The 23,463-nt window shown below is 45.1% G+C and overlaps 1 long non-coding RNA gene across 2 annotated transcripts in view; it reads left to right on the top strand.

Moving 5' to 3' along the window:
• Positions 1 to 23,463, top strand: part of LOC148591535 (uncharacterized) — a 59,066-nt gene that overhangs the window by 31,988 nt on the left and 3,615 nt on the right. The window contains exon 1 of one of the 2 annotated variants that reach the window (XR_015914065.1): positions 9,728 to 9,819. The exons of the other annotated variant lie outside the window; for it this stretch is intronic. This is a non-coding gene — a long non-coding RNA (uncharacterized LOC148591535). Of the gene's footprint in view, positions 1 to 9,727; positions 9,820 to 23,463 lie in introns of those variants that run through there. 2 annotated transcript variants of the gene reach the window in all.

Genomic DNA, 23,463 nt, shown 5'->3' with positions numbered 1-23,463 from the left:
GCGTCAGAGCATCTTCTCCGTCACCGGTCTGGCTTTGGCTGGGCTGGCTAGGAGAAACTCGCCACCCGTCTCTGCGAGGAGGGCAACGCGCGGGCGCGCTGGCAGCGGCGCTGCGTTTGGCTCCGCGCGCGTGGCCAGGACTCCTCCGCGATACTCGGTAATGAATTTGGCCTGGTACTTAAGTACCCGCTCCCAGGAAGTTGACAGCGGAGTAATTAGCTCGCGCTGGCTTATTTGTACAGTGATAACAGCAGGAAAGTATTGGAGCAGTGAAAACAAACACATTATTCATCCGAGCCTTCAATCCAAAGCCTTTACCTGACAGTTCGCTTTTTATAATGTGTCGGTCTATTTTTAGGCTTCTCAGGCAGGCAGGCTCCTTTTCCTCTGCGCTTGTTTTGTGTTTTGTGTTTCCAGTGAGCTCACCTAAATTGGAAATTAATCTGTGCTTTGAGATAACGCCCGTGTTTTTAAAAATAAACCTTTTGAGTGCGAGAAGTTGTTTTTCCTATGGATGCGCTAAATCATGGTCTAATGGGCTCAAAACGCAGGTCCTTACTCTGGTGAGCACAAAGCGGGTTTAGCAGGAGGGGTTACCCGCGTGGCCATGGGCTTGGACTCAGGATCTGTGGATGAGATGCCCCTTTCTACCGGGATTACTTTGTGTGGCTTTGAGGACTGTTTCTTTTGGAACAGGCTCCTCTACTCAGTTCAGAGCGTAGGTTAAAGTTCCCTGTCTAGATTCGCACAGGGCAGAAGGTTTAATAAAGCGGGTAATTATTATTAATGAGAGGCCAAGGGAGCCTGGCAATGAAGTTACAGGAGTTTGTGGTCATGAAGCACCTGAAGAGGATGTTTGGGGACGGGTACCTTAAAATAGGGGAGCGTGTGAAAGAGCTGCTGCCGAGCACAAGGTGTTTGGAAACCTGGGAAAGAAAAGTGGTGTGGGAAAGCACATAGATTCACCTTGGGATGGAGACAGCACGGATGGACACGTTTGCTTGGCCCTTCCTTTCCATCACTTGTCTCTCCTTTTTATGGCAGTGTCATCCCCAGGCACCCATCAGGCTCAGAGCTGCCATTCTCTATCAGGCACCACCAAATGCTTGTGCTGGGCCCTTTGAAAGCTCCCCTCCTCGCAATGAGAAAGAAATAAAACGGGTGGGGGCAGAAGACAGGCTGTCTCCAAGGAAGGGAGCTCAGGGGGCCCCGGCCGTTTTTCCTAGAGATGTATTTTGTTAACAGCTGAGGAAATCACCAGGCAAAGAACCTCCCACAGCCAGCAGCTTTATCACAGGAACCCATATCTGCAAATGAAACAGCAGATAAATCAGAGTTAAAGTACCTTTTTTAAATACCAAAGGCTTTTAAGTATTTGGGCCAGCCATCAAAAAGGTGTGTTGCCTTCTCAGTATCTTGAAATCTTTGTGTGGAGCCTGCATGCCTGCCTGGAAGGTGGGGCTTAGGCAAACACTAACTGTAAGGCTCAAATCAAAGGGAAATTGGTGAAACTTCTGACCTCTGTTATGCAAGAATGAGATTGGATGAAGGAATGATCCTTCAAGTCTTATGAGCTAATTTCCATGCCTTACAGCCTCAAATGTTCATCCCTTTTGCCATCTCCATCCCTAGTACCCCCATACTTGAAGCTGTCCTTACACCTGCCCTTCATTTTGACTGCAGCTTCCAAGTTTCTTGGGTGGCAATAGCAGTTTGTTGAATTTTATCCTACAGGATGGTTCAGTTTCTTAATGTTATAGATGTCACATAGATGAAGCCACAAACTTAAAGCTCCAAAGCCAAAAGAGACCAGCGTAAGGGGAAGATTGCAAATAAAGGCATGGCCTGAAGACAGTGAATGGGACAGGCTTGTCCTGGTGCATCGCAGCAGGGAAGGTGGAGGGCGAGCAGCAAAGACAGGCCAAGCTGAAAGAAAGTGCTAGTTGTTTCTGCCCAGTCGTGAGAAGGACTTGACATCCTTAAGAGTTTTCAGCTGTATGTCTAAGTGAGAAGATCCACCGAGGAACCCACAGCTTGGAACTGTCTTTTAAGGCTTAGTGGAGTGGGGCAGATGTGAAAGCCCTCGAATCCAGAGGGAAGCTGGAAGCCTAAATATAATTAACTTCAGGGTGGGAGAGTCAGGAGCTTAAGTACTTTAGGTTTAAGTAGTCTTAGTCTCTGGAAATGGACCTTTTTCACATTCAGCTTGTGCTGTCAAAAAAAAAAAAGGCATTACAATAATACAAGCAATGTCAAAGCATCAGTAAAATATAAAAAGTCAATAGGTTGAAAAGCAAAAAACATGCATTTTTACATATAGCTATATACGAAGGCTTATATATCTGTCTTTTTTGGTCTTTAAACACTTGCTTGTCTATAGAGTTTCAATAATCTTTCCCCCATTTAGAAAGAAAGGCAAAACTTTGTTTATATTTTCACATGACTTCAGAAGCTACAGCTTTTGAGAAACACTAAATCTTGAGTGACTGAGTTTTTTATGACAGTGAAGGTCTGGATGAGATTGTATGATCTAGGTCTTCTTTATCATTTGGTGATGTTCATGTTGAAAGAGAAAAAGAAAAACAGAGATTTCTTTCCTCAAGATAAAATGCACACACGCAGATGTGGAACAGATGGCTCCTTTTGGATGTGGCAGTGATGCTGGGCAACATTCTTGCCTCCAAATGCTCACTGTTCTCCTGATTTCTGCCCCTCTGCACTAGCAGAGCAGGTGAAGCTTTAGGTGTTACAGGTTGTGCTAGCACCCACTTTTAAATACAGGAGGATGGGTAGGTATTTCCTCCTCGAAAACAAACACGGGGGAATGAGCACGTGATCATCTGCATCGTTCAAATCCCAAACTGGCCTCCCGCCAGCCTTACCATAACATTGACTGGGATTGTGATGATTTGTCTTTTGATGATGTTGCTTCATTATTGCTGCTACTGGAGAAAGTCTTGGCAGGCCTCCATTTCTTATATAAGATGATTAGCCCTCCCACTTCCACCTTTTCTTCCCCACCCTCTTCCAAAGCCAAGCGTGGCCAGACGTAATTCTCCTTATTAGGATATTCAGAGCCTTTCTAATGCCAGGTACCAGAAAGACAGTTCTGTAGTCCTGTGGACTTAACATCTTTTGAGCCCAGTGACTTCAGAACACCAGTGTTAAATTAATGTAAAACCAGCTTTGAGGAACATGGATCATCAGGAATTAATAGAGTTTCAGTAACAACTGTCGTTGTAGATGCACGCAGACCTGATTCATATCGCAGTCATCACTGGCCACCCTCTTGGGCTCTGTGACGAGATTTTCTAGTGAGGGCATCTGGGAAAAGCGATTTCCTTTTAAATTTTATTTTCATTTCTGCATCCACTGATAAATCTGGCTGCCAAGCATCTTAACCCTGCTCTGCCAGAATGCTAATTGAAGGGACATCCCTCCCAAGGACAGCTAGTGTCGGAAAGAAGCAATTGTCCCATCACCTCAGCTCCCGAGGAGTTGAAGGGGGTTCATGTGCTGGGAAAGCACTTGAGAAGAAATCTTTCTGACTGTGAAAGAGAATCTCTTCCCGATAGTCACCTCTAAATGCCCTTCTCTGAGATTAAAAAAAAATAAAAGTTTTGTATGCCTTTCACCATGCTTTGTTTTTGTGCAGTGTAATTTTTATTTGTTTCTGATGAAAAAAAAAAAAAGTGTAGATTTCTTGGTTTAGTAGCGTCTCACTTTTTGTCACTGTTGTTGAGGATCTGGCGCTTTAGCTGCTCTGCAACAAGCAAAATCCACATCTTGGTGCTGAAGGGGTGTAGAGGACTTGCAAATCCAGTAGGAATTCCTGTAGGCTGGAGGGGTCAGAGCCTCCAATAATTGGGCCTCTTGTTCTCTGTACCTAATCGACTTTTGGGTTTTAAGGTCATTGTGCCTGTCTGGTCTGACCACCTCTACAACACAGATCATAGGATTTCCTCGAGTTAATTTTTACTTGGGGTACAGCAGTCATGAATGGATTTAGACATGCGTCTGTGGGGGCAGAAAGGCTGTGGGAGGTGGAATCCCATCTTAATGTAAAAATTGCCAGTAACAGAGAATTGACCACACCAGTTGGAGGGTTTTCCCTCTGTTATTTAACAGCAATATTCTGGGCTGTTTTCTATCTAGGTTCAACTTTCAACCTTTCGTCTTGTTATCCCTTTGTCTGGTGAAGAGAGGAGCCTCTTGCTGGCAGGTACTTACAGGCTGCAAGGTACCTTTTAACTTTCTCTTTGATTGACTTCCTTGAGCTCCTTGGTACAAGCCTGGTTTTGTTCTTATGGCTTTTTCTCTGAACTCTTTCCAGTTTTCTAGCATTCTTCTTTAAGTGTGGGCACAAGTATTAAACTTCGTACTCCGTCCGCCGTGCCAGCACCAAGGCTCAAAGATAACAGGGCCTCTCTGCTGGTACATGACATCCCTCATTTGTGCATCCAAGCATCGCATTAGCCTTGTGGACCTGCCTGGCGAGCTCATGTTGTGCTAATTAGGTCTCTTACCTCAGCCAGTCCTGTAGGTCTCATACATTTGAAAAATTTCCATATAGCTGTTTCTTTAATATACCAAGCATCTTATTAGTCTTTTTGATGTTCTTTTTTTTTCCTCGATTTGTATTCTAAAAGGAGTTTTAGTCCAATCTTTCTGACTGTACCAACCGCATGTCAAAAATCTTTATAGGGCTGAGAGCTGCTGGATCCATATTTTATGGAACTGAGGGAAGGAAGGTGGTTCGCAAGAGGAAGATAGATAAAACTGAGGTATCAAGAAAAGATCCCACTAACATGTGGGCAGGACAGAGCAGATATATTGTGCATATGAGCAGGCCCTTGAATCCAGCAGTTTTTTTGACCTCTTCAGCTCCTGATGGATCGTTTTCTCCCCCAGAGATCTGGTTAACCTGCGAGCCCCGTGCCAACAAAACCTACTGTTGCTGATTCATAGCATAACACCAGCCCCCCAACGTGGCAGTCATGGGTTGGTTGCCCCCCTTGGGCTTTGAGGGTCAGGGCTAGCAGATTTCTAGACATTAGACACAGAGGGTTTAGTGTGTTTCTATTTGTGGCTGTTTTATTATCAGCTTTATGTTAATTCCATGTATAATGAATCAGGGGAAATGAGGGTGTTGATTTGATGGGGAACCTAGAAAGCCCTTTGGTAGTAACATATGGAGGTTTTCAAGCATGTCTGTCTAGGCTACTCTCAAAGCTGGCTGCTTTTTCGGCAGCCCTGCTGGTGCCTTTTACTACATGCTGCTATGTGTAATGCCAGTTTGTTAACAGTGCAGGGAGGGATTAATTTAAACTGAAGCAGAGTTTGGACAAGCAGTTGATGAGGGAAGGAATCCAGATCTTAACCCAGATTTTTCTGGCTTTTATCATTCAGGTAGGATGCTTGGAGGTGGTCGGGCACTTAATCCTCCCCTGTCCTGAGTGCCATTCATGGCGGGTTTGCCTGGTGGCAGGTAGCAGTGCGTCCATGCTGCAGCAGCTCCACAGACAAGTCCCTTGTCTGTTTGGTCTGACAGTCTGTATTTGGATTCGGCTGAGAACAGGGTGAGTTCCACTTCCACAGCTGTTGGATCTGCGAAAAGGTATTCTGGTCTTTCTTTTGTGGGAAGCTGTTTTTGCTCTGTGCTTATATCAGTGTTTAGTGCCACATTGCTAATCCCTTTGCCGGGACTGCCAGTGTGCAGGGTGCCTCCCGGGGAGTATCGGGTCCCTCCTGGCAGGATTCCTTGGGCCAGGATGCTGGAAGCTCTTCTTTTAATGCCACGGGGTCGGTGTCATGCCTTGCTGAGGGGAATGTCTGAGGGTAACACTTGGCAATTCTGTGTGCCGAGAGCCGCGCAGCCTCCTTGCAGGCGCTCCCTGCATGCCCTCAGTTTACATGCACAGCTCTTCTGGTTTCTACCCTGCTGTAGCGTAAGGTGAAGCTCCTCACTGTGCCCCAATCTTTGTCCCTCTCTATTTCTCTGTGATTTCTACTGGTAGACAGTTTTCAGCATGACAGATCTTCCAAGCAGACCAATCTGTGGAGCTTGGTGCTAAGTTCTGCCGTGGACACCCAATCTTGAAAGGTGCTCAGTGGCCAAAAGTTCTTCTTTCAATAAAAATTAGGTTAGTGCATCACCTTCTTGCAGGGACGGTGAGGTGACTTTGAAGGTTGTACAGGTTAATATAGGGGAAGAAGATGAAAGCGTGTGGTTGGGGTATAGCTAAACTTTGGTGGGGAGGAGATGTTTGTGTGATAGGTGATCATGGCATGGATGACCCAAAAGTGCAGATCTCTTCCATTTGTGCTTCATCCTTTTTAATGTAAGATGCAACATCTCGACTTGGCCCAGAACAAGTTAGCTGGCATGTTTGGTTGCCTATCCCAGTGCTTTCCATGGTGGACGTGTACATGATGGGTAGCTTCATACAGACTGCTGGGAGCACATGGTGATGAGGCCTTTAGAGAGCTAGGCCCTAAAACCAGCGCACCAGGTCCTAAAGCAAGATAATTGGTTTGACATGTAAATGCTTTATATGGAGATACAGAAAGGTTGAAAGAAGGTCAGAGACCTGCTTCTTCAGAGATGAAGTTTGACACTGTTGTGTTGTGGGCCTGTTTCTTGGTTCATCTCTTCCTGTCTCCTCACTGCACTCCCAGTGAGCACTAGAGTCATTTGCTTTTAGGGTTCCCAGTTATGACCTTGTTGCCTTTGCTAATGAGATGATCCACTTTTGCTTTTCTAGCAAAAATGTGCTTGAACCTGCGAGTCTTTGTACCTTCTTTGCTACCTTCTGCTTCCAAGGGATGTATTTCCTCAAAGGCACAGACCAGTCCTTTGCCTGTCCTGCCAGCCTGTCCACCACAGTGGATCAGCATAGATGCGGGTCTAAGATTCAGATCAAACCAAAGGCTCATCAGGCCTCAGCCTGGTCCCCAGTAGCAGCTGACATTTTTCAATGGTGGTACTTCTTCTGTAAACAGATGCTTAGAGGAAAAATAAAGGCAGAACAAGCAAATATGGTACTTACCCTCCATCAGTAGTCTGCTGTTTTCATCTCTGGAAATCTTGCTGTACTGTGCAATCCTCTGTGGGTTTCTATGCCATGTATTTGTCTAGTTTCAAGTCCGTATAAAATCGAGAATCCACAATATACTTTGGAAAGGAGTTTCAGAGATATGCCTCCCATTCCATGAACCACCTCCTCTTGCTTCTTTCAAACCTTCCTCCTGCTTTATCTGAAACACTCTTGTCTTTATGTTAGACTAAAGAGCGAACAGTCAAATCATTACCTACTCTTTCTGTATCATTTCTGAAAATATTTCTGAAAATATTCTGTATATTTCTGAAAATGTAGACAAGGCATACTTCTCAAATCCATTAAGTCATCTCTCTTCCATACTGGAGAACCATGTAAGCACAAAGTATAATTACAGATAGAGAAATACTCTTCCTTGGCCCAGATTTTGGTGTTTTTGTGTCAAGCTGTTTCCCTCAGTAGCTTCATGGAGGCATTTGGTGGGCATGTGGATGTATTGCTGTACGAGTGTGAGTGCAGGGAGAGAATTGCCAACAGCATGCTTGTTCCCCTCTAATGTGACAGTAGAGACCTGTGGTCTCTGCATATCATATCTCAGTTCTGGAAAATTATGCGAGGTCAGAAGTCTTAAACCTCATCAAGGTGATACAATTTCACAGCTGACTCCATGGAGGAGGGAGATTCTTACCCAAGCAGGAGAAAGAGAGAAACCAGCTGCCAAGAGAAATCCGTTCTTAAGGGGCTCTGTGCTGCAAATACCTGGACTGACAGTTGACCCAGAACTTGCATCTCTCGCCATTTGCAAGACAAAGGGCATCTCCTCACTCCTGTTTTCTTTGATTTAAGGAAAGAAAGAGCATAGAAATGAACTTCTCAAGCTGATGTCCTTGGGGTTTCTTATTTGGTTTGATTTCTACTGTACTGGTACCAGCTCTGTTAGTGTGACAGGGAGAGTGATTTTAAGTTATAGTTTGTCATTCCACCATGGTCTCCTGTATGCCGAGCCCAACTGTTCGGTGCTTCTCTTCACCCACTCCCATTGAAAGAAGACATCTCTTCTTGCACGAGACCAATTTATAAAGTTGTTCCCAACTATCTGCAAAACTTGATCTATCTCTTACCCTGCCAATTCTCCATGGCTGTTGGGTAGGAGTCCATTTACTGTCCATTTCTAGTGCGAATGGATTGTCTGTGCCTTCTTATCTGTTGCCCTTGCCATCCCAAGCAGCCTTGCAGTCCTCTCTGTTGTGTTGATCCACCATCTCTTGCAATGCAACGTCCTACAGAAGGCTTCTTGGTTTTTCCATAGGACCATTAGAGTATCACTACTTATATTTGGCCATTGTCAGCTGAAGTAACTCCTGGAGGTTAAAACCTTTAATTCTTGTTAACTTACCTAGATGCTGTGATTCTGTATGGCCAGCACTCTATATACAAACAGTTCCTACTTCTGACAAAACATAATCTAGATCTGATTTTTGGAGTTGTTTTTGCCTCCTCATTGGATTTTATACCCCATGGAGCAATGTCTGCATTGGTATTGACACAAAATGCAATCATTTTGCTGTTCTTTGAATCTCTAGTTCAACTAAAAAGTTCACTGAGGATAGAATTAATATGTATATTATATATTTATATGTACATTGTATATTAAAAACTAATTTGATTAAAATAGATATTTCTTTTCTCTGCACTAAAGCTGATTGGGATTTTTTAAATAATAAGCTAATGTGTTGAAATTCTCTCAAGAGAGAGTAGGTGTCAAAAATACTCCTTTTTGAGAAAAGCACAATGATCTTTTGGAAAGGGATACCTATTGATTCTACATTTGTGTTTTCCATACTGCATTTATATTTCAGTTTGCTTTTGAAATGACTTTGTTTCAAATGCACTTTACAATGAAAAACATTAAAAGCTTATGATACCTCAGTGAACATTTCCAACTGTTGAAACAAAGAAGTCCTTCAAGTCAAATCAGGTTTGAATTTGAGGACCTTGGACCTAAAAGGTCCAAAGGATTAACCATATTTTTGCACTCATTGAGAACAACAACAACAAAAATCAAGATCTTTAAACTCTCCAAGGATGATAGATTTATTCTTTTGGGGGGAGAGGGTTGTTTGTTTGTTTTCACAGCTTTATTTAATATCCCTTGTTAATCTGTATGTTTGAGCAGAACCTTCTGCAGACAAGAGCAAGATTCCATTAGTGTTGTGAGTTCAGGGTATCCCTTGAAGAGTGTCTCAGACATTGCTCTCCAATGGGACTAAACTTTTAAACTCTGTGATACAGTGATGATGTGTAAAACCTGAAAGTCTGTTCGTCTCTCCAAATCCAGATCCTAAAACTGTGCTTCCTTTATAGGCACATCCACAGTTTGAATAATGAAGTTCAATGAGCTCTGATTTTGACTTGGATTACTAGCTTTTGAAAGGTGTTCTGAACTGTCTGAAAGGTATTTTGAACTGCAACTCCTCTCACCGCCTTTGGGAACAGGATGATTTTTAAGTTTTTTTCTCCAGTGTCACACAAGGAGAAAGAACAGAGCTAGCTGCTTGGCACAAGTTAACAAAATACATGCTGTGTTGCTACTGGAAGACCGCAAAAGGAGAAGAGCTTGGAGTAGAGCTCTCACTTTAGAGAGATGGATTTTGCAAAAGAGAAGGAAGAGTGCATGACGGAAGATACAGGAGGAAAGAGGGGCGAGGTGATGCTACAAACAAGTTTTTTGACCTTCAAAATGAGAATGATGCTGCACAAGGTGAAAAAAAAAAAAGATTAAAAAATTCTCCCAGCCAACCTTATCAAACCTTTTCCCTCCCTCCAGCCTCTCTTCAATATCCATAAGCAAGAAGCGGGATGAGTTCAGGCGTGGGTTTTGGTTGAGTGGTTTCTCCTGCTGCCTCTGACCTCCCGCATGTCCCCTTGCCCAGTGCCTATAGCTTGTGTCACCTGTGCCTGTCTCTGCAGAGCAGGTCGCAGAGGCCACCAGACACCTGAGCAGGCTTTATATGAAAGCAGTGATCAAACCTCTACAGTCTTACTTATCTACGTGTAACAGACAATTTAATTTTCGATCATTTCTGCTCCCGCCTACCCCCACACGCAGAGTAAGATATACCACTACCAAAGGAGACTTTGCACCTTTTTTTATTACTATTTCAAAGGAGCTAACTTTATTTTTTAAAGTGATGGCAAGTCCCTCACACTCATCTGCACCATGTGCAGCTCTGAATCTGGAGCATGGCAGTGCTGTATTTTCCAAACTGATGAGATTCACTGGGGGCTGAAATAACTGGGCTTCTGGCATTAGCTCATCCAAAGCAGTAAGATGAAAAATGCAACAGCAGGGAAAATAAAGAGTAAAATTACATGGTTTACATTTGCCACCTTTTGTATAATTGAAAAATGTCAGTTGCAGAAAGGAAAGTTGAGACTTGGTTTATTTTTTAACTTCCCTGCTGTTGCAAACACTCCTTCTCGTTTCCTAATGAACATGTGTGACTTCTTGCTTGTTCTGCAGTGGGCTGTGGTGCCTCGGCAGTTTTGCTGTGAGAGGAAGTCTGGTTTGGCCTGGGAACGGTGCGCTGGTTTTGCCCTGCCTAGCAGCCGTGCTGCACAGGCATGGGAGATGCTTGTCTTTCCTCCTAGTGCGTTGCGCAGTCCAGCTGGTTCCTACTGCATAGTAGCAGAGGCAAAAAGACAGTAAGACCCAAAGTGAAAAGGAAATCCTCAAAATAGCAAAGCAAAACCAGCGCATCATGCTTTTCATCAGGCTCTTCCTTCCTCCAAGGTTACTTCGTATCAAGTTGCTGTGGTAGTCTGCTAGCATGTGATTCTAGACCCCATTAAGGTTGCCTAATAAATTTGACAGTGGTTAAAGCAACTGGATTGAACTCCCTCAAGGCAAAATCCCCTCTTCCTTTGCAGGCCAGAAGTTACCCCTGTGTGTTAGATCTGACCTGGAAGGCCCATCTCTAATGAGAAGATTTTAATCTTGACTCATTCAGTTTTTGGTTTAACTGCTGATATTTCTAGCAAGATGCTGATGACACGGGTAGATCTGGTGGTGGGATGATACTGCTGACCAGGAAACAGGATTGATTTCACGCTGATGAAAAAGTATGTAGCTACTACTGCTCTGCAGTGGGTTTGAATCGAGAGAGGGGAAGGACACTTTCAAAGTTTGAGTTTGACCACATAAGCACTAGATTCAAATATTTGCAGGGTAGGCCTAAGTTTCTCTTTCAGAATGGAATTTCATATGTCGATCTTCAGTGAAATTCCCCCATCTAAAAGTAGTGGTGGGGAAGTATTCAATTTGTTTTTATTTTTATTTTTTAATACTAGATGTGCTGATGAAGATGAGAGGAAATAGAAGTAGTTTTACTGAGTGGGACCATGTAGTCTGGTACCTCCCTTGATGATAACCAGGAGAGAGTGTATGAGGAAAGAGTGTAAGACACAGGGCTCACTAAGGGTGAACCTTCACCATTATATCCTTCCAGCAATCAGTGATTAAATAGGCTAAGTGCTTCTTAAGAGTATCCTTGCATAGCTCCTATGGATCAGGTGTTCCAGCTGTAACTCAAGTTAAGCAGTTCCTTTGCTCTCCGAGTAGCCCAGCTGATTGCAAAGCCTGGCAATGCCTGGCCCAATATTATGTTTATATAGATTAGCCCAAGTCACCTAAATCATAGGTGCTAAGTTACACTTGGCAGTGGAATGTCGAAGCAGCGAGTGCCCCGATGGTGCTGCAGGCCATTAATTTTAAACTCTGCTCTAATGACTAGGGCTTATCTCAGGAGACTTGAGTTCAGCTCATGGCCCTGCCAGTGCTATGTAATTCTGTCCCTTAACCCCTCAGTTCCCTCCCCTGCATAGTACTTACTGACAGTTCATATGAAGTACCATGCGTATGTGTGGGTGTAAGTTCCTGGGAAATGAGTGGGGTTTAATGAGAGGAACAGGCCCGAGGAAACACCGTGCAGGCCTGTGTTCATTAGTCGTGTAGCGCTGTTGCCTCTTCGGTAGTTTGCTCAAAAGAGAAGAGGCAGAGGGAAGGAGATGCTGTTGGGCTGGGTAGACAAGCCCCTTGTATTTATCAGGAGCCTCTCCTGGATAAGAGTGGAGGATAATTTGGCACTTCTTATTTCATTGCATCAGCTTTTCTGCGTCTGGGAGTGCTCTTAGCACAAGCAAATAAATTACCCCTCTCATTTTGCTGCGTGCGTTGCAGCCAGCCATATGTCTGAGAGTGATAGAGATTCTTATCTGACGGGCTAAAATTACGCACTGGAGGATGACATTTCTTATCAAAGGCTTTGCTGAATCAGAGAGTGGCCCTGGCACCCAGCTCAGAGGCACCGCTCTTCTGTCCGGCGTCCCAGGCCTGGCGATAAATGGATTTGTGTCTGTAGGTCAGAGCAGCTTGCGTCAAGGTTTCACTGCAAATTGATGCTCCGAGGATTGTCTGTGTGCCCGAGAGGATGTGAAATTGAGGAAGGAAGGCAAGGCTGTCAGTTTAAATGAAACTGAGAGGCCTACAGCTACGCAGATACATCTTCACTTGTAACATCCTTGTGTGTGTGGCTGGTAATCTCTGTGTTTGTGGCCGCTAGGAGCCAGGGAATCCTCTTCTCCCATTGAGATACTGCAGCTGTGTTTAAAACCAGGTGATGCCAATAAGATTCCCCTTCTCCACCTGCAGCAGGAACTTTTCTGAAAACTCACGCCGAGTTTGTGTAAAGCTACTAAAATAGCAAAACTTCGCTCATTTTCTTCCTCTCCTCTGTAGACTTCTTTGGAGTTCAGCCTGTAGCAGCCGCTGATTCAAAATTTGCTCTGCGTTTTAGGGCACTGGGGAAAGCAAGAGAAAAAAGACAACGCTCCCTTACAGCTTCTCCTTTATAGCGTCCCCCTCAGTTCCTTTGCCTCTGTACCCAGGAGGGTGCTGCTGGGCAGGGCTGATGGTGTGGGGAGGTTGGCTTCGCATCCAGGCAAAGCTCCTGATGGAGAACAGAGGGACCTGTTGGTTAATTGTCCTTTCCCCTTGCTGTTCGCTTCCCACGAAGGCAGGATTTATCCCTAGGAGGCTTCCATGGGAAAAGGTAGAAGCGAAACCATCAAACCAGTTGAAGCCAAACCCTCTGTAACACATTCCTGCAAAAAGGAGATCTCAATCTGCATCTTTAGTTTCTCTCAGGAGAGCATCTTCACGAGACAGATCTGCCTCTTACAGTGCTGTGCTATAGCCAGAACAGAGTCACTTTTTTGCTCAGAATAAATCCAGTAAAATGTCCTTTTCCACCTATATGACCAGAGAGCATTTGAGTTTCTACAGTGAGTTTCTTCTGCTAAAGGGTCTCACATGAGTCCCTGAATCCAGCAAAAGGAATCGTTTAGGTGGACAGAAGCTTAACATCCATGCAGGGTATGGTGGGGACATTACGACGGAAGGTCTCCTCCTGCGAGTGCTTGAGATTATTTGGCACTCGCATGGGTTCGGGAGAGTAACGTGGCCCTCGAAAGGCGGAACGGCTGCCTGGCATGGGCGAGAGTCAAACCGCCGGCAGCGCTTTCTGCAGCACCCCGCGAGATGGGAGGAGATAGCAGCCCTCGGCGGTGTGGCCCCGTGCCAAACTGCACCATAGCAGATGCCAAATATAGGCTCTTCTGCCGTTGCCACACCTCTCCTCTTCCGGAGCCTGCAAGGAATCCTTTGCTTTGGTGAGACGTCTCTGTGTGATGGGGCGGGATGACGCGGGGCAGGTTCGTTGGGTGAGAGCAGCAGGCGCTTGGTAGCTGTGACGAACCCCGAACTCCCTGTTTGCTGCAATCCTTGGAAGTGGGGTGGCTGGCTGGGATGAGGCTGTGTGTTCCTGTCGGATGACGCTGTGCCTGGGAATTTGTAACCTGTTGCCGCTCATCCTATCCACGTAGACTGCAGGTGGATTCCGAAGCTTTTCCGTGTCCCGTCCCCTCTGTGTGGCAGCATTTGCAGCAGAGAGCACTGCTCTCCTGGGAGCGTTTCCATCCCATCGCTGGAGCTCCCCGATTTGGCACCGCTCGCGCTGCGCGCCTTGCGAAATGCGGCCCCGGAGCCCTCTCCTGACGTCACGGTGGGACGGAGGTCTGGGGCAGGGCTGGTGGCCGGCCAGCGTCCTTGGACCTGCTCCCGAGCCGTGAGATGCGCCGCGCGGGACGAGCTGCCGGGCTGGCGTAAACGAGCAGCACGGCCAGGTCGCCCTCGGCTGAATCGTTCCAGCTTGTCCTGCAGGGAAGCTGCTGTTGAGCGTGTCCCGGGATCAAATTAGGGTTGTTTAAATGGAGAGAGAAGGGAGGAATTTCCCGCTAACGGCCACCCGTGCGCACTGTCCATCCTTCGGCTCAGAAATCAGCTCAGTTCTCTCTGTGGCTTCTGAATCATTGCCGACAAACCTCCACTGAGTCATACAAGTTGCTGTAGCCGTGGCACTTACTCTCTCATGCACTTCAGGGAAGGAGTGAGCTTCTCGTAGCGGTGGTTGAGGTGCTGAGGAAAGCTCACCTCTTCAGTTTCGGTTCCCAGATTGAGTTTGCAGGTCTGGCAGTTGCAAAAAAAGAGAGAGAGAAAAAAAAAGAAAAAAAGAAACGAAAAGACCATAAACCAGTAAAAACCCTATCATTTTATTTGTCAGCTGAGCTCACAGAATCACAGAGATGATGTTTCTCTAGCAGTCACCGAGGCATAGTCAACACGGAACCCTCCATACCCTTTTTAGAAACCATTTTCTGGGCTAGACTGCACATTCATAAAGGGAAAGGCTTGCAGCATTTCTGGATAGCAGCCAGGCTGTCACCATCCCACAGGTTGGATGCTGATGTGGGGCAGCCGCAGAGAGAAGCTCACAGCAGAGACCCCCAGAGAAGCCCTTACAGACGTGGTCATCTGCAGCCACAGGCCTTCGGTTCTCTCTCCCATGCGGAGCCACCTGGGAGCGCATGAGGGTGGGATGGAAAGGACTGATTTACCAAACACCCGACTTACTGAGCCTGTTCTACACAGGTAGGAGTCAGTCCGTCCAGGTTAGTCCCCAAAACACTTGTTCTGTGCTCGAGGCTTCCCAATGCCGTCCTAAATCTTGCATAAGCAGGAGGATGATGTAGGAGAAATGCAGGGCACCACAGAGAAGGAGGTGAGCTCCATCCCTTCCATTTTCCACAGGTCAGAAAATGTCTGTCAGACTGGCATCTGGGAAAAAAAGACCTGGAAGCCTCCCCTCTTCAGCTTTAGTGACTGTTGAAAATGTAGAGCCCATTGTCAAAGAAATTGGTCGCCGGTGTTTTATTCTGTATTTCATATTTGATTTGGACAAACTCTTTCAATGCAGGGTTTTCCCTGGAGGTTTATGGCTATTGAGACAGTGCTTCGTCAGAATCCCACCTTCTTCTTTTTACAAATCAGGTGCATAGTGATGTACAACTAATTTAGGTAATGGCCATTTATTTTTAATTGAGATTCTCAAAGCCTTTTCATACTAAAGAAAAAAAAAAGTTTAATCTTGGATTCCTAAGGAATATGCTGGACTCCAAGCATGCAGTCATGAATCATTGTCTTCAGCAGTGATTTAAGTACATGTGTGTTTTCCTAATTTGAACCAAAATTACAGTAAATCTTGAAAAACTCCTGGCAGCGGTTTTTCATCTCCACGAACCTTTGTGTAACTGAAGGAAGTATTGACAACTCCTCGGGCCAACAAAAAGGGTGTAAATTACAGCAAGAAGGTAAATTACTGTGGAGTTCAAAGCCTGACACACTCTTTGTATACTCTATCTTAGTTGCTAGAAGGGAGTTTTAGCTCTTAAAATATGATGCTAAGGATAGGTTTTCTGTTTCAAGCCTTCTGAACTTTGGTGCCTGGTCAGGAGGTTCAGTGCTATCCAGTCCTGTGAACTCCAGCTGTCTGAGCATCTCAGGATACGCGGTGAAGCTTCGCTGAAGTCACTTGTTTCTTTAGGTGCTACAAGAGTAACTTATGAAGCCATTGGCCATCACTAGCTAGACCTCCGGGAAGGAAGAAAACCAAAGTTTTAGTTAAAAGGCCTAGGTGTTCATCATCATTAGATAATTTTCGTGTGCTTTGAATACCCCATCTTTGGATTTTTCAAACGTTTTATTTTATGGTGTCTACCACTGGCATTTCCATAACTAGAACTTTCTTCTGGAAAACATAGGCTAGAATATTAAGGAAACCAGCATCCCAGTGCTGCTGTACGATTGCGGAAGACTGCGTGGGATGCAGAGGGAAGGCCGCAATACCAGGAAGGAGGGCTGAAAGGTTAAAACAAAAGCAACTTTTGTGAAGTGATCTCTAGGAGCACCTGCCCTGAGCAGTGTTAAGGGCACTGAGTAGCAAAACAGCCTCCCGAGGAGAGACAGAGCATCCGTGCGTGGCTCGCGTGACGCGGGGAAGGATCCAGCGCGCTTCCCCAGGGGATGGCTACTGCATCTTTTCCATCTCTGATGTCTCTGATGCCTCATATCTGATGTCAATAATTTATGAGGATTGAAACACGATCACGGGCCGTCTGTGCAGAGGGAAGGCCAGAGCCGTGGGCCCGGTGAGAGGGGCGGCTGGTGGCGGCTTGCGCAGGGGCCCGCGCACCTGATGCGGTGCCTCACGGGAGCGGGCAGCGTGCCAGCCCAGGAAGCACCGTCGTGCCGGGTCGCTGCCTGCTCCCTACCGATGTATCCCCCAGGCGTTTTCTTCTTTCCGTCCTTCATCAATGTCTCCTTTTCCCCTTCCGTTTTTTCCCCCTCCGTTTTTCCCCCTTCCTTCTTCCTTTTATCTTTCTCCCTCCCTTTTTTTCCTTCTGACTCCCCCATTTTTCCTTCTCTCCTTTTTCCTTCTCTCCTGCTTTTTCCCCTTTCTCCAGTGCTTGTCACTGAGTTCTGTATGAAAAATTTGCAGCTCTTTTCACTGGGCGGGATGAATTTTCAGCTATAATGTGAGCTGCAGGTTTTTTGGCACCGTAAGAGCCACATAACAACAGGGGCTGTCACTTCTGTGCAGAGCTGGCTTGAACTTGGGCATGAAAAATCACCTGCAGATGCAGAACAGAAATCTGCAGGAAGCCTCGCTGGCAGAGTAGGCAGAGATGGCTTAAAGGTGTCAGATGAGGAAGCTTTTTCTCCACCTTTAAATTCAGTGTGTATTAGTATCCTGTGATTGAAAGACGCATCTGGAAGGAATGGGTCGTGGTCTAGAGCAAATAGGTCTAGTGCAATTGCCGGCAGGTTGCCGAAGAATTTAAGTGACAGGTCCCCAGGCAGTTTCACAGATGCTTTCAGCTTCCCCGAAAGCAGCACGAAGCAGAGCAGAGCCTTGTTAGTGCTGCTGCTCCACAGCTTGGCAGGCTTCTCGCCTGGAGCAGGAGTAGCCTGGAGATTTGGGCAGGACAATGCAGAGATATTTTCTCATATGGGAGAGGTAGGTTAGCAAGCACGACAGCCAGAAGTATCCTTCTTCAAATAGATAAAATATATAAACAGAGCTTAAGCTCCATGGGTGGTTTTTCTTCCAGGAAAGCTGCCTTTATCTATAATCTTGGTGATTTTTTTAACCCCTGCAAGTCATGATCAGCTATTGCAATTGATTGATTTGTGTTAAAGGAGGGGGTCCTTTCAATATCAGAGAAGGGCTCAGGGCAAGGAACTGCCATGTCGATTGCTGCAGCTCTTAGGTGGCACTTTGAGCAGAGAGATCAAGGAGAGAAGGACCCAGCGCCTGGATGTCCTTCCTTCCTCTGTGCAGATGAACTCACTGGGGCTGGAGTGAAGGGCACCGAGGGCAGCCAGGGCCTTGGCTCAGAGCTGCGGCTGTTCTCGCGCAGAAACATCCTTCTCACTCTGGCGACGATTAACAAAAAGGTCGCTTACGTAGGATGGTTCTGAGGTGTGCACAAAAGTCCATGAACCTAAGGAAATGTTCCCTTGGAGCATCCCCTGCTCCACAGGTCTCCAGGGAAACAGGTCTGCCTGCCAAATGAGATGGGAGTCAAGCGTAATTACGTAGAAAAGTGGCATTTGCTGGCTTATCTCTCCTTGTGTTTTCCCTTGGCGTCTGTTGCTCTGTTTGTTCAGAGGCCATGTAAATAGGTGAGCGGGTGCCGCTGTGCCCAGGTGCTTGTCTTTTTTGGAGTCTTCCCAGTGCCACTGAGAGAAAGAAGTTGTAAAAATACATTTTTAAGATGAGGATTTTGAACACATCGGATATAACGTCATGGGCTCTTTTTTTTATGATTTTGCCCTTTACTTAAAGGAACACACATAATCCTCCAATGCCTTTTCAAAACAGTATCACGATGCTATTGCAAACCGAAGTATTGTTGCTGTTTCTAAGACTAGGATGCTCACATTTTTCTGGGACTATACAGTACTTTGGGGGACTTTCCTGTGAGAATCTTTATTTTCAGCAAAACGTGCCTTTTAGAAAGCGAGTTTAGCTGTAGCCTTTCCTTCCTTTGCCGGTCCTCAGAGCCAGAGGTGCTTCACGATTACTTTGTCCTTCAGACTGAAAGGGGCCTCAGAGCATTTTAGCCTCCTGCTCCCACTCCCTTGTAACCTCATCCAGCGTTTGTCAAGCTTATTCCCAATATGAATGAGGGGGTGGGGGCCAAAGAAAGGGGGAGAGATTCACTTCCGATGAAATCAGTTGAACTCTGTTCCGCAACGCATGAGCCGGGAAAGACCCATCGGATCAGCTGTCCGCGCTGTCCCAGGCTCCTGCCAATGCCGGATTAGGCAGTGCCGTACGACTTCCTAGTGTTTTGTCAGCCTGGCTTTGAAAGATCCTAGTAACAGAGCTCCCCCCTCCCTCGCCTCCGACGTTCCCTTGGGAAACTTTTCCTGACAGGAAGATGCATGAGGTTGTTAAATGCTTCCTGACATCTAGCTGAAGTTTCCCTTTTCTTAATTTAATTTCACTTTGCTTATGAGTTAGTTGATTATTTTTTAAAAAGACCTTTTATTACAGTTTCTGCTTTTTTCCACAAGCAGCTCGTTCCGAAGGGCCCCATTCCACCTTGGAATAGATAAACTCCTTTGTTCCACCAGAGGTACAGTGAACATGGCCTCAGTGAGTGCTTCCATCCTAGAGTCTTCCTTTCTCCTGTCAAAAAGGAACTTGGGGGTGTTTTAGAAAAAATGTTGGCCACAACATGTAAAATGTTCCAACAAATTGAAGAAGAGGGAAAAAAAATCAACCAGGTGTGTCCCTTCTTCCTTTCCAAGGTTGGAACTTGCTGCAGCTTTCTCTTTCACGCTCTTATTCCTGTATTGCAGAATACTGCCCGTAAATCCCAAGCAGGAGAAAAGCCCCACTTTGGTCTGCATTCTCCATGTATCTGTTGAGATGCTGAGCTGCAGAGGTTCTGCAGATGGATGGCCATGACAGGCTGAGGGCAGAAGAGAGGCTTTATCCTTCTTTCCACTGTTGAGTCCTCAGAAAAGCGAAGGATTGAATCCCTTCTACCAGCGAACATCCCAGCACCTGGGCTTGTGTCAGGTCTTCTCCTGAGGCTGCTGGTGCTCAGCTAGGAGCTCAGGCTGCCCTGGCCGTTCTCGATTCTCTGAAGTCTTCGGGTTTCTTTGAAGGTCTGCTCTAAAGGATGACAAAGGACATACTGTTCTTTTCCAGCAGGTTGTGGATGACCCTAAGAGCCTTGTTAATGAACTCTCCCCTACCTCTTCTGTTATGATAGTGTCTTTTTTGTCCTTTTTTTTTTTTTTTTAATCTGGGAGATAAAGGATAACCTCTGCATTGGTCATTGTAAAGGCCTTGCTCTGCAAGCACCAGCACCTATTATGGCACTAAATACTTAACTCGAATTTTCTGAGTAGTCCTGCTCACATTTTTTACCCTGTGGATGGATTTTAGACCTTGGATGGGTGGGGCCAAAGTGCTCCCTGTTAGCAGGAACAAGCTGAAACAGCCTGGCCTTCCCTTACACCCGCGCATGTTTCTGCAGTGCTTTTCAGAGCCTTCTATAATCAAGACCTCGGTGTAGTACTGCAGTAAAAATCTTTATTAATATTGATTTTTTTCTCTGCAAATTTAACATTCATCCATATTCCTGGAATCTAAGGCTCTTAAGGTTACCTTTCATAAACATTTAATGCAATGCCCCTATCCCAGTAGAGAAGCGGAGTGTTACACTAATTTCACAGGTGAATAAGATCTGGAGAAGTCCATTTAAATTGATGTGAGTGATGGTGGAGACCTGGGTTGACCCAGACCTCTTGAGCTCTTCCAGTGCAAGCCTCTGTGCAGCAGTCTAGTTAAAAGCATGGCAAAAGGAGGTACGTATAAATACACAGCACTTCTCATGCATTGGAAGCTTGCAGCTACATCTACTGAGCACTGCTCGTCACATTGCTTCATGAACTTCGAGCATTAAGTAGGTGCTGTATCCAGGCTCCTGAACACTGGTGTGTCAGTGCTGCTAGAGGGGATTTCAGATGTCCATCTCCCTGTATGCCAGAGCCACCTTTCCAAAATCCTACCTGCCTGCTGTCATCCTGAGACATTATGAGCCTGGTGTCGTTCCTGCAGGTCTCATTCCTCTGCTAGACAATGCTGTGAGCAGCAGAAGGGATGAATAATTCTGTACTATGAGAGGTGCAAGGAAGGGAAAGGTTGGGGAACAAGGAAAACTGTGTTCCCTTCTGTGTCTCCTCCTTGTCCCGCTCAGGACTCTGCCTTCAAGATGCAGCTCTGGCCTAGGAGAGCATCCTACCAGCTCTTCTGGTTACAAGGCCAGTTGCATGGCCAATGTGTGTTGGTTTTTTTTCGAACTCTGCTAAGGTGTTTTTGTTTGCTTCTCTTGGAGATAAAGCGTGGGAACAGTTGCAGTTTGAGATGTTGGTAGATGACAGTTAGGTGTGACAAATATTTCGTATTTTTGTTATCTTCCTGCAGCTATTTTCACAATACTTATTTGAATGGTCCACTTATTACTTCCAAAGTAAAAATGGCTAAAGAAAACACCCATGTTTGTTTGTATTGAAACTGGTATGGTTTGTGGCTTTAATGTTTTTTTGCTGTTTTTTTTTTATCATCTTGAACACTTGAGCAGAAGGTAACTAAACGCTCAAGGGCAGATTCTTATCTCCTTTACATCAGTGCAAACGTAGGATAAATTCTATTGGTTTACTGACATCTTTTGCATCACCTCTTTTCCAAACGTAGGCTCTCTCTTTTTTAAATAAATGAACTACTCTGCAAAGGATGGAGCACGTTAATTTTCCATTCTTTTCCTCTTACTATGGCATACTACATTCTAGTTATTAGGAGACAGGTCTCCTAGAGCGCCAGTTGCATCTTCATGAAATAAATCTCCTCTGAGGAGGTGGGCTGAAAATCCCTGCGCTTCGCTGGTAAGGAGGCAGAAGATTTTACCATGTCTTAAAAGTCCTTGCGTCCTCTGGTCATTAACTAGATGCAAATCATAAGATTTTTAAATTAACTGAAGTTTGCATGGAGTAAATGAGTCAGACATTTCCCCCTTAGTAATGGTCTTCCTGCCTCCAGAATGGTGCTATTTAAAGAGTTGTTACACTGAAAGCTTTGCTTGTTACTCTGCTCCGTCAAAGGCTGGTGAACTGGAAACTGGTTCTAAAGGCTTCGTGTCTTTGATCACTGATTAGTGAACTCAGCTATTTAAGGTAAATGTTACGGCTGTCTGGGAATTGTCACCTGAGCTGCCACATAAATGACATGAAATTATTATCGTGGAGCCAGGCCAACCGACATGATAATATTTTACACTTGCGTAGAGATACAACAGAGGATCTTTCAGTTTTTCAGGATGTGAAGAAATCCAGTATCCTGCAGCCTTTCTGATAACTGACTTTTTTCTCACTGCTTTGTAAACAGTGAAAATAAAACACACAGATTAAGAGATTTACCCAAGATCACGTAGGATGTTGCAGCATTTGAGTCTAGAATAATTTTCAGTGTCCTAGTTTTGTGCTTTGCCTATTAATATGCCAACGCTATTTTTAACCCTCTTAAGTAGCCGCGTTATTTGTAATTCACTTTACTAATAACTGATCTTCCAGATGCTTCAATTTCCACCAGCTGAGAAGGGCACTCTTCCAAACAAAACTTAAACTTGCTGCGTAACTTCGTTCTCGTCCCCAGGCTTGCTAATAAAAGGCCTCCGTATTTTGCATTTGTTATTGTTGAACATATGTGTCCTTGTAGCTCTTGTGATTAAGCAGCTGCATAAATATAGCTCGCTGCTACTGTACCTTGGTTAAGAATTAGGTGTTACAACAGGGTTTCCGGGGCGTTACCTTGCTGACCTTTGAAGAAAGTGAACAAGCACAATCCCTCACTCCCCACCATATGCTGAGTCAAGGCTTCTGCTTTCTAATCGAGATAGCATCTCTCATTACCTAAAGCCGGAAATTTAATTAGTGGCTGCAAGCATCTGGGTGATGGCTATATTTACATCCCGCTGTACATGGGAGTTAGGAGCTGCTGTGGAGGTTGGGAGGTATGTTGGGAGCAGCTGTGTGGAGGTGGGCATCCCAACGAGTTGAATATCCAAAAGTAGCTTAACAGTAGAGAAGGTAATGCTAAAGTGCAAGTGTAATGTCTGAAAAGTGGCTGCCATTCCTCTCTGTAAAGAACACAAACATGCTTTACCATTTCCAGGGTAAATGTACTACCTAAACAAATGGTCATATTAGTGATTAGGAGGAATAGTCTTTTTTCAGACTTTTTTTCTTAACAATGCAGTCTTCAAACTTAAAAGCCTAAAACTAGGGGCCAAAAATTGTGCTTAGGCATGTAGAAAATGAAGAGCTAAATGACTACAGTGCTACGTCACTTCATTGAATGTTTGGTATTTGACTTTTGTACCAGTGGTGTATAAAGAAGAAGGTGTAGGGGTAGCCAAATGTGTTCACCTTTCAAAAAATGCCAACGTCAGAAAGGTTATCAGCTTTAGAGCTGTGACCTCTTGTGAGGGCACTGCTCATTTTGCTCTGGATCTTCAAGATCTGTGCAAACGTCACCACGTTTTGCATGCAAGATTTTGTTTCTCTTTGATATAAGTATGCATAGATAACTATCTTTAGCTGTGCACACACTCATGCAAGCCAAGCAGGTTCACTGAACACCAGCACAAACCAGATATGCATTTACCTCAGTCTTTATGCAGGCAAACTGCTTTGATTTTTTTCTTTGCCTCTGTAAACTTAGAGCCTCAGTCAGAATCTGGCCATGCACATTTGTTTACCTTTATAGCGTAATACAGATTGGCAGTCCTTGTAATATGACTACATTTATTTATCTATTATTTATTTATATTTTATTTATATATATTTATAATTTTTATTTACTAATAGAAATAT

This window comes from Tinamus guttatus, unplaced genomic scaffold (genome assembly GCF_059628265.1).
Source record: "Tinamus guttatus ecotype Peru unplaced genomic scaffold, ASM5962826v1 Tinamus_guttatus_pri_ptg000758l, whole genome shotgun sequence".
Taxonomy (NCBI): Eukaryota; Metazoa; Chordata; class Aves; order Tinamiformes; family Tinamidae; genus Tinamus; species Tinamus guttatus.
The sequence above is the reverse complement of the archived record's forward strand: the minus strand, read 5'-3'. Positions and strand labels throughout refer to the sequence as shown.